This window comes from Topomyia yanbarensis, chromosome 3 (assembly GCF_030247195.1).
Source record: "Topomyia yanbarensis strain Yona2022 chromosome 3, ASM3024719v1, whole genome shotgun sequence".
Lineage (NCBI taxonomy): Eukaryota > Metazoa > Arthropoda > Insecta > Diptera > Culicidae > Topomyia > Topomyia yanbarensis.
Genome location: NC_080672.1, coordinates 148426741 through 148438828, shown reverse-complemented (window position 1 = coordinate 148438828; position 12088 = coordinate 148426741). Strand labels below are relative to the sequence as shown.

At 39.3% G+C, this 12088-nt stretch overlaps 1 protein-coding gene across 5 annotated transcripts in view; it reads left to right on the top strand.

Annotated features, from left to right (window-relative positions):
- The window catches only part of LOC131690945 (pericentrin), a 141117-nt gene that overhangs the window by 19692 nt on the left and 109337 nt on the right, over positions 1 to 12088 (top strand). The window lies entirely within an intron of this gene.

Genomic DNA, 12088 nt, shown 5'->3' with positions numbered 1-12088 from the left:
GCCGTTAAAAATTATTTAAAGCAAGTGAAAGCGGAATATTTCACGCACGACATTGCGTCCAGCAAACCGCTGAAAGTAGTTATCCGTGGTCTTCCGGACATGCTGGAGGAAGAACTGATTAAGGCTCTATCAGAAGTCAAACTCAAGCCATTAGCGGCCTACAAAATGAAACGACACAATAAGAAGGTGAAATATCGGGATCAATTGTATCTGGTGCACCTGGAACGAGGATCAATCTCAATGAGTGAGCTGAAAAATATAAAATATCTCTTCCACATTGTCATCGAGTGGGAAAGATACAAACCAGTCCACAGAGAAGTCACACAATGTTTGAACTGCCTTAACTTTGGCCATGGTGCCAAAAACTGCCACATGGAGAGCCGCTGTGCAAAGTGTGGCCAGAAACACGCCTCAAATGACTGCTTAGATCTGGAATCGGATGCACCGCCAATCTGTGTGAACTGTGAAAAAGGCCACCCATCGACAAGTCGATCGTGTCCCAAGCGGGCTGAATTCATCGAGTTCCGCAAAAAAGCGAACCAGCCGAGACAGCAGGAGAAAAAGCGACAACCTCTCATCGATCTGAACTCAATACCGGCTTTTCCACCACTTCCGCTGCCTGGTCATCAGAAGAATGGAAACCCAGTGCAATCTGGCTCAAGCAGTTCCCCGCCTGGCTTCTGGGGAAACCAATCCGGCTCTGTACATAATCGACCCGAGAACACGACAACTTCCGGTCCGGCTACAGATGGTTTGTCGCAGGTTATAAATCAACTATCATCTCTCGTCACTGAGATGCACAAAATGATGATGCAAATGATGCATTATTTTATGAGATTTAACATTCACCCTCAACATCCTTAATTGGAACGCCCATTCCGTGGCGAAGAAAAAGCTGGAACTCATCGAATTCCTGCAAACCAAATCAATTGACATCGCAGTATTGACAGAAACGTACCTGAAGCCAGAGATAAATTTCAACCTCCAGAATTATTCCATCATCAGACTAGACCGGGTCAGTGAACAGAAAGGCGGTGGTGTAGCCATTGCTATTAAAAGGGGGCTCGAGTTCAGGATGCTGCCTAACCTTCGTCTATCCGTCATTGAAGCAGTCGGAGTTGAAATAACATCACCGGACGGTCCCATCGCAATCATTGCTATCTACTGTCCAACACAGTGCAAAGAGTCGAACAACAGTGCTTTGCGACTAAAGAATGACATTCATATACACTCAAGTTTTTTTTTACGCGGTTTTTTTTGCGCGGTATTTTTTTACGCGGTTTTTTTTACGCGGATTTTGAAATTTACGCGGTTTTCATTTACGCGGATTTTGAAATTTACGCGGTTTTCATTTACGCGGATTTTGAAATTTACGCGGTTTTCATTTACGCGGTTTTTGAAATTTACGCGGTTTTCATTTACGCGGATTTTGGAATTTACGCGGTATCCATTAATGAGGTTCCCTTCATCGCGGATTCTTAAATTTAAGTGGTCTTCATTTACGCGGATTTTGAAATTTACGCGGTTTTCATTTACGCGGATTTTGAAATTTACGCGGTTTTCATTTACGCGGATTTTGAAATTTACGCGGTTTTCATTTACGCGGATTTTGAAATTTACGCGGTTTTCATTTACGCGGATTTTGAAATTTACGCGGTTTTCATTTACGCGGTTTTCATTTACGCGGCTCGTATCCCCCGCGTAAAAAAAAACCTGAGTGTACTGACTCGTCGAAAGGGTAAGTTTATACTTACTGGTGATCTCAACGCCCGCCATTCACTGTGGGGCAATCTCAAGTGTAACAAGAATGGATCAGTCCTAGCAGATGATCTTCAAGCTGGACACTATGTGGTACTTCATCCAGACTCGCCAACCTTCTTCTCACCGACCGGAATCGGGTCCACTCTCGACATTGCCCTCACCAACATCGCAGATCGCTGCTCATCGCTCCGTACCATAACAGAACTGTCATCAGACCATCTACCGGTGATATTTGAGTTGGACCACGCAAGCAATCAACGCCAACCCCACCGACGACGAAACTACCATCAAGCGGATTGGACTAAGTTCCAACGGTTTGTGGAAGACCGAGTGGCAGAAAATCCTGCCCTAACAACGACAGACGAAATCGACGGTGTGCTGCAATTGCTCTCCAACGACATCGACGAGGCAGAACAGCGGTTTATTCCAACCACACTGATTACAAGTAAGTTCACTCAGTTAGACGATGACACCAAGCGAATAATTGCCCTACGAAACTCTGTTCGACGCCAGTTTCAAAGAACACAAAACATAGCCAGAAAAATCCTTTACAAAAAATTAAACAAAATAATAGCCACCCGTGTAGAAAAAATTAGAAACAGACAATTCGCGAAACATTTAAAAAATTTACCGAATTACTCTAGGCCCTTCTGGCGACTAACCAAAGTTCTCAAAACCAAGCCAAAACCCATTCCACCACTTAAAACTGCTAACGAAATAATTTTAACAACGGCTGAGAAAGCAAACTCTATTTCCCAACACTTTATGGCGTCGCATAATTTGGGGCGAGATATTGTCAGTCCTATGGAAGCTACCGTGTTCAACAGCATCTTCGAGCTTGCGAATGCGCCGTGTGAGCTGCCTAACGATGAAAAAATTACTCCGGATGAATTAGTAAACGTTATCAAAGCCACCAAAAATATGAAGGCACCGGGTTTCGATGGTGTATTTAACATCGTTTTAAAGAACTTGGGGCCGAAAGTGCACTCACTCCTAGTGAACCTCTTCAATCGTTGCTTGGAACTTGGATACTATCCGATGGCCTGGAAACGATCCAAAGTCATACCCATACTGAAACCAGGTAAAGATCCGACTAACCCGTCCAGTTACCGTCCGATCAGTCTACTCTCGTCTCTCAGCAAGCTGTTTGAAAAACTGCTATACACCAGACTCCTTGCGCACACTGAGTCAAACGACATTCTACCAGTCGAGCAATTCGGTTTCCGACGTGGCCATTCGACGGTCGATCAACTCAAACGGGTCTCCAATCTAATTAATCAGGCCAAAGCGGTGTCTAAAACAACTGTTGTGGCGTTTCTAGACATAGAGAAAGCGTTTGACAACGTCTGGCACGACGGCTTAGTTCACAAGCTTCTCCAATTCCGATTCCCTGTTTACATGGTGAAAATTATTTCGAACTACCTTGACACCAGAACTTCTCAAGTTTGTATAAGCAATTCGCTCTCTGAATCGTACCCAATTCCCGCCGGAGTCCCTCAGGGTAGCATTTTGGGACCAATTCTGTACAATCTGTACACGTCGGACATACCGCCCCTGCCTGGAGGAGGTACACTTTCGCTTTTTGCTGATGACTCGGCAATAAGTTATAAAGGCCGAGCTATGCGCTCACTAGTATCAAAACTTCAGAAAGGAATAGATGCCTACACCAAGTATCTAACAGATTGGAAGATATGTGTGAACGTGACCAAAACGCAGCTTATCGTCTTCCCGCATCGCAATACTAACCGTCTGAAACCGACCTCCAAAATAAAAATTCAGAACACTGAAATCGAATGGTCAGCTGTGGCTCGCTATCTTGGACTGTTGTTCGATAGTAAACGTCTCTATCGTCTCCATGTGGAGGACCGAATAAACAAGGGCATTGTGATGCTAATGCGACTATATCCGATCATCAACCGTCGGTCCAAAGCCTCCACCGCTAACAAGCTGGCTGTCTACAGACAGATTGTTGCGCCAATGTTGGAGTATGGGTCTCCAATTTGGCAAGGTTGTGCAAAAACTCATCGCAAAAAGATCCAGGTATTGCAGAATAAGTTCCTTACGATGATCCTAAATCTACCACCGCGCACACGTACTGTTGATGTTCATCGACTGGCAAACATTGATCTTATAGACAATAAACTGACTTCATCATCCATTCAACACCAATCAAGAGCTCTGGCTTCAGAATTCGCAGAAATTAGAAATTTGTACCCATAACTTAGCTAAATTTTCAAATTTTGTATATAGTAGGTTTAAGTAGGTTAAATTAGAAAATAGAACATAAATATGTTCCAATGTAAATCGGCAAATGCCAAATAAAAAATCAGCTCTAAGCTCTCTATTCAAATACAAAGCTTGAAAAACTTTCGTTGTACCACTTGCAATGTAAACTTATGTAAAAGAACACTGAAATAAAATAAATTGAATCGTCAAAAAAAAAAAAATTATGTTCGGCACTATGCTCGATATACAAGCATTCCACACGACGTTTTCCATCTTGTGGGATGATTTAATATCATATCATTCAGAAAATCGACATTTTGTAACTAAATACAGCTTCTAATCATTCGGTTCAAAATCAATGTTTTGCCTTTCATGGCAGTGATGCTGGCTGTATAGAGACGTCGTCCTTGACAGGGGGCTGGTTGGCAACGAAGGCCGTGTAAAAGTGCCTCAGTCACGGTTGGCGTTAAGAAGACTCATCGCTACCGAACAGAAACTGTCGCCCTGCGAAAAATTCACAGCTATCAGAAATCGAGCGGGCCTAAATTGTGACCCAAAATAAACCACAAACCAACAAGTTTTCAGGACCAGCCAATTATAAAGTATTATTATTATAAATGAAATTTTCCATTGCCTTACAACCTCCCTCCCCCTTTCCATCCGGCTTGAATAACTATCAATCTTGATGATGCTGTGCGGCGGGAGCACTAGTTTTTATTATAGTGGAAAATTTAGGTTTGCGCGTTTTTCCCAAAAGTTTTTTAGCTGTGCTGTTTTCAAGGAAGTTGTAGTTGAATTCAAAATAAAATAGTTTATTTCTATTGTCAGAGATGGACCTTCCAACGAAAACTAATCTGGCTCGCTTGGAATCGAATTGTATGGACCAACCACTGCTTTCACAAACTCTGTTATTTTCAGTAATTGAACATTCTTCACAACTAGTCACAACTATTTCCAATCAGCGCAAAAATCGAAGGTTTTCATTCAGTACAATAGCAGATTTTCATTTTTAGAAAAACAGGCAACATTCTGGCCGAAAATTTTGAAACGGAGTAGTAACCTATATCGAAAAGTTAGAAAACGTTCGGTTTTTGTAAATTGAATCATTACACTAACCTGTCTACAAATCACACAAATAACTTTTTTATTTTGTGCCATTCTACTTGAAAGCGACGATATTGTTCACAAGGTGTTCACTTACCATCCAACGCTCTTGACAAGCCACTTTCTGATGCTTGTAATAACAAAACTTCAATTTCATTCTTTGTCGATAAATTGATGGCCCTGAAAAGGGCCTTTTGTTTGGGCAGTGTTCGAAATTTACTTGGAGCTGGTGTATATGGTAACAGTTTTGGTGCCATCGAAGACGGCGTGCTTGGCCAACTCTTCTGACAGCAGCAAACGGACGGCGGATTGAATTTCGCGGGAGATGCTGCATGCTGATGCTGCAAACGAACTGATCGTGAACAACAGCATGCTGAGTTTTTATACCTGACTACAGCACAACGTAAGCTCGTCCTTTTTTGTGTTGTCCTCAATATGTGTTCTTCCCCTTCGTTGATCGACCACATATTTTTGATAAAGAACAAAACTGAAATTGTGTTTCCAATACGAATGTAATACGGCACCTTGGTAAAGTGTTTGGGAATTGAAACCTTTTTTGAATGCGCCCAGTAAAAATGTTTTCCACTTCACTCCAGTTTGTTTCTGACCATATTTGCAATTTGCGTACTGAAATAAATCACAATTTAGGGTTTAACCCAAATTGCTCTCCGGGGAGAAACAGTCCATGAAACAGAAAATGCAAACTTATTCTTTGAAATGATTTTGGTGGCCCTGAAAAGGGCCTTTTTTATAATGATACAAGTGAGTTCTACCTTTTCAACTTCCAAATCCATACAAAGTGTGTCCCTGCCGCTTCAGAGTATAGACGACATTCATTGCGGTTTTGCGCTTGGCGTGTTCAGTGTAGGTCACGGCATCTCGGATGACATTTTCCTGCACACCATCAGCATTCGTAGATTAAATCGGAGATGCATTTTACACCACCACGACGAGCCAGACGCCGAATGGCAGATTTGGTGATTCCCTGGATTTTATCACGAAGAACCTTGCGATGACGCTTGGTACGGGAACACAAACATGATACCGTTCATTGTACCGTCCGGACGAGCATGTTGCTCGTGTGGTAAGCGAGCACCCACTGATTGAAAACAAGCTCGCGTGACCTGTATATATAACATTCCCGTATGTAATGAAACGCTTACATGCTCCTTTTTGACGGCTCTGCGTGGGATATGCTGGCAAATTGCGCATATTCCTCGCTGTTTCCGAAGGATTTTCTGAAAATCCTTGTTTTGGTTTATTTATAGTAGTCGCAGTAATTCCGAAATTTAATACGAAATACGCGCACAAATTTCCGATCAAATAGTGCAAAAATATTGCGATTTCGTCCAGTAGAACGGAAGATATTCGCATTTCAAACCTGGGAAAATTTCTCAACTGAATTTTTTGAAACGGGATGCCATATGGAAACGTTAGAAGTATTCTACTTCAATAAAAATGTTGCGAATTGTATCTTAAAATAATTTGAAATAATTGCCAACTAGTTTCACAAAAAAATGTATTAAAAATAAACAATCTTTTAAAACTAAATTTAGCATATCCCAATCTAAAGAAAAATAAAAATTTGCTTGTAATTTATTACTCTTGCTCAAATATGAGATTTATTTGTTTTATAAAAAATAAACACTTTACGCAGCTTCGTAAAAACAGGTAATGCCAAGTTTCGGTTTTTTCTAGTTTTTGTACCCAAAAACCGAACAATATACTCAAAATGTATAACAAATCAGTATTTTATAAGTTTAGAGTAAAAATCATTTCAAATTAAAATGATTCGGTAGGGTTAATAAGTGATCTACGAAAAAAGTTTCGAGTGATCAAAGTCACCCCGATGATCAAAGTCACCCCGGTTTACGGTATCACAAAATTGTGTCGAATGAAATCGATTCTGTTTATTGTGGATCGACCCTAACGCGACGTTTTAGATGTTGGCATAGAAATCATGGCGGTGTAGCAGATACCTGATCCAAACCTATAAGTGCGTCAGAATGTGCCGGATATCGACTGCGAAATAAGATCCGAAATTGACTATGTTCATAACGCCTGGGACATAATGATGCACATCCGTTTTCGATGTTATGACGCAGCCTGATGCGTCATAATGTCCCGGACGTTATGACCTCGGACGTTATGACACGGTGCCGTTTTTTTCCACACCATGTGTTAGATCTTCATAAAAATCAATCAGCTTATGTAGAATGTTGTAGTAACACAGTAGTTTGGAAAAAACTGCTTTTTTCGTTTTCGATTTTTGTCCATCTCTCTTATCAGACTTTTCGCTCCTTTTCAGGACAAACATTATTTTGATGATCCATTGATTTGAAATGGCAATTCGTTTTCCGTTTTGCTTATGGAGAAATCGCATTATACGCCAGTTGTACTGTTGTACTTCGCGGCAGTCATCTTTGCCATGTTTTATGGAATAAGGTAAAGGAAATGCAATCCCTCGTGTTTAATTTCTCCACTACAACCACGTTGCCGCCACACGTATAACAGTCCCACATGAATAGGAAATTGTTTGCAAATGGGAATGTTATGCGTATAACGGCAGTGTATATCTTGTTCAAAATGTATGGTAGTGACTAACTAATGAACGTAGTGGTGCATAAGTTTTAAATTCATGATCTTTTGTGATCCGCATCATCCGAGCCAAGTGATATAGATACGTACCCGAACAGAGAGGCAGTGGTGTCAAGTGGTTTATATTACTTTTCGTTAATTCTTGAAGTTAGATCGAAGGAACGATGAATAAACGAGATGAGTGATGGATAAATTTATAAATAAAACAACTATATTACCAAGCAACATCTGTAATACGATAGGAAATGCCTTTTAGGGTGGTAGCTATCTTCGCGATTGTTTGAATTTTATCCATCTTCGGTCTTATGATCACGCAATAAAAAACTTGTGCAAAGTTTAAGTGAAATTGGATCATATTAACACGTGCCCAAAATCGTAAAACGTATTTTTCGTATATTTGATTTCAAACGTACGCTTAAAAAGTTTTAATCATTTCAGATTTTGAGTGCATAATGCAAAGTTTCAGAAAATAAATTGAAATTTGCTTTTTCAAACTCAATTGGTTTGGAAAAAACTTTAAAAAGATGCTTCTGAAACCATACACAATGTGCTTGAACTCTAACAAGATTTGAAATTTTTCGAGCACGTCGTAAAAAGTTACGAATTTTCAAATAAAACAGACAAAATGCATAGACAATTTTCATCGATTTAGGAGCCTGATTTTCGTGATCCAATTTCACTCAAATTTTGCACGTTTTTTGTACCTTGATGCTGTTGACAATATTCCAATATTGCATGAATAACTGCCACCCTAATGTCTACTATTTGACCCATTATACCTGCGCATAAAACACACCGCAACTGAATGGTCCTTAAAAGGTTCTTAAGACCCTGTTTTAGGTCTTCAATGACAAATAGCTTCAATCGCTGGTAGCAGGAGCTCAACTGAACGATAGCGTGGGAAGTTAACTACCAACATTCATGCGATTGATCTAACGGTTTGTGTATATAACAACCGTCTTTGACTTGGAACGGGAAGTACACTGGGCGAAGTGATTTTAGTATGGTTGAAACGCCTGTACGATGCAGATCGTGAAATTTAGTTGCAATAAAAACGAACATTTGTTTATATTCACAGCGGGTGTTGAATCGTTTTTTTTTATTCTATATAGGTCAGTGGATGTGATACGCACGGTTTTTCGTGAAAGTGAAAATTGTGTCTACCTTCCGATTCTTTCGTTAGATATCAGTTAACCAATGGTGTTGTGCAAGAATACAAGTCATATTTTTATAATTTTACTTGAATCACTTTGCCTTACCTATTTATTATGAAATGCTGCTGAATCCATGTAACCGTTACCAAGTTGTATGATAGGATTCCCAAACTGTGAATGTTTTATATATTTTAATTTAGATTCCATGGAACAGCTGTATGGCATTGCACCTGTAACTTGTACTTATAGGTAGATGGCAATCTGTCTAGTTTCATAACATCCTCGCACGCATATCGATCTAACAATACTTGCTGTGTAAAGGTAACATGAAAGTAGTTAGGAATAGGCAACAAGAGGACATATTCAGATGAATTTCACCTTTGAATGTCGTGGAATTTAATTGATAACAATTACGTTGAAAGTTAAGAATTTCTAAATGTTTTTTCTCATGTAGAAAGGTTATGCCATCGATAGTTAGTTACTCGTTATCGAAATATGAATATTTTTGCAAATATAACATTTTTGAAGTAGAATATTTCTAACGTTTCAATATAAGGGTCCCGTTTCTAAATTTTCGGCAGGAATTTTACCCCAGTTTTTGAACTTGAATATCTGCTGTTGCACTGAATGAAAACATTAGATTGCTTCTAATTTGAATATATGCAACAATTTTGTAACTAAATCTGTAGAATTTACAAACACTACAAATATCGGAAATAGTGGATTTTGTGAAAGCAGTTATTATCTGCACCATGATTTGTTCGTTCAATTCAATTACAAGCAAGCCACACTAGCTCATTGTCTTTGACGATGGAAGCCTCTTTGGCTTCGAATGTGAAATGAACCCAGTATAAAACAGGGGGTGCGAGTGCGGTATCATTCGTGTGTTGCACTCGTGTCGCCGTGCGTGTCGGTGAAAGAGCGCCCGTTTACCTGGCAGCAGTGATGGAATATCTTGCTGCCAAAGTATTGGAGCTGGCAGTAAACGTTGTCCGTGACAACAAGTAAACCAGGATCATCCCCCGTCACCTGCACCTGGCCATTAGGGTGGCTCGCGGTTGTATGGGAAAACTTCAAAGCACTTTTTGAGTTCCTATTGTGGTCCCAAATGCCTGTACAAAATTTGATAGCGGTTGGTTGCTTTCCGGGTTTGCGCATTGCATTGCAGAGGTAAATTTTCTATATCCTTTCGAATACTAGTAATCTCGAGGAGATCTTTGTGAACATTTGTTTTTCTAGTTGAAAAAACGGATGATCAGTGCAAATTAGTGCAAATTAGTAAATATTTGAATATGTATGTTCAGAAGAATTGAGCGACCGAAAATAAAAATCGCAAGGATAGAACATGCTTCGCAAAACCCGTTTCAAGCATATTAGAATATAAAAATTGGAAATAAATTTCAAGCATAAAAATCGGAACTTTGTAAAAATCTATATATTTTTTTCCGGTTTTTTGGCTGAAGGATTTTTTATCCGCCCCTACAAAGTTATGTCCAAGTTCGATTTTTATGCTTGAAGTTTATATCCGGTTATATTCTAATATATATGAAACCGGTTTTAAGAAGCATTTTCTATCCTTACGACTTTTATTGTTGGTCGCTCAATTGTAGTACATGATACGAGTTATGTTTTGGTTAAAAAAATTATTTCCACCTGTGACCACATAAAGAACGTTATCACTAACTGTTTATAGAAGAGAGATAGAATATCAAGATGTTCAGAAAAATTACTGAAAAATACGTGTTCTACAACTTTGTAGAAGACACCTAATTTCTATCTCTTTCCGTTTAAAAGTTAGTGTTGGCGCCCTTTGTAACATATGGAATTAAAATGTTCTAACCAAAATATGAATCGTACCTACTATAATTCTTCTGAACGTGCTATTGATCTAAACCTATGTTATTTATCACAAAACTGTTTAGATCGTGGGAAGCAACCATGCACTACTAGGCCCTATGCAAAACTGACTCAGACATCACTTCGTTAAAAGTTTACTTCTAACTTCTTTCAACAAAGTCGGATTGACTAGCAGTCTTCGACAAAGTTGTAGACAATTAAATTGTCTTTCTTATGTTCACTTACAGTGATAATACGATGCATACAGTGCCACCTAGTGGTGAAAATGCGAGCTAATGTGTTTCGTCCATGTAAATTGTCGAAAAATCCCATACAAGCTTCAGACACGTTGGTCCGGTAGCTGGATTTGTCCGATTTGCTTCAAATTTGGAGCAAGTACTCCTGGTGGGACTAGGAATCGACTCAGGAGTGGGCCGATAGGGGTCATTCTTTTCTTGTCACTCCAATATGCACACCGTATGAGGGGCGACTTTGTGCGAGAGAACCGTGCTCTCTTGCTCTTAAATTCTCTGTGGCGTGTTCAGATAATGTCTGATTTTTTAAAATAATTGATTAATCAATCGAATCCTATATTCGTGCTACTCGATTAGTTCGATTAATCGACCACTATTAATCGATTATTCCATTATCTCGGTTATTTTGTAACATATAAGCGAATGATAAATAATTGGTATTGGTAACGTGGTATGAGTGTTTTCAAATAATTCATTTTTTCTGTATGGGTATTTGAACCTTCTTTTTTCTTCTGCCAGCACGAAGCAATCAACAAGGAGCAGTTATATTTTTCTTGTAAGAATTGTCCGAAGATAAAAAAAACTGTTTCTTTTATTCTCGCCGTGGGAAACAATCGGCATGAGTGAGTTGCAGAGGCAACAAAAGGGGGGAATCTGGTCAAATACGGTGGCTATTGACTTCCGATTTTTTCGTATAAGATCGAGAATTTACAATGTGAAACACTTATGAGGGGTGAACATGAAGCTTAGGTTTACAGAAGTCGCCACTAATCAGAAATATTTGTCAATATCAAAGTTATTTTATTGTGTGCGATGTAATTGTGTAGGTTTGGGAGGAGAAACATTTTTTTGTCTGCTGTTTCCCTATGAATCGTTTTTGCATTTTAGTGTTGAACAGAGCTACTCGCGAAAATATTCTACGAAATTGGTTATACACTATGGGTGAATATTTGCAATCAGGTAGTGCAAAAATCTAGTTTTTCTAATTGCCAATGTCTTCCACAAAATCCATTCTTTCCGTTATTTTCAGCTGTTGTAATTTTATGGAATTGATTACAAGTTTGTTATACATATTTCCAAATAAGATATCGCGAAAATCGATTTTTTCATTCAGTGCAACAGCAAATATTCACCTTCGAAAAATCCGATAGCATC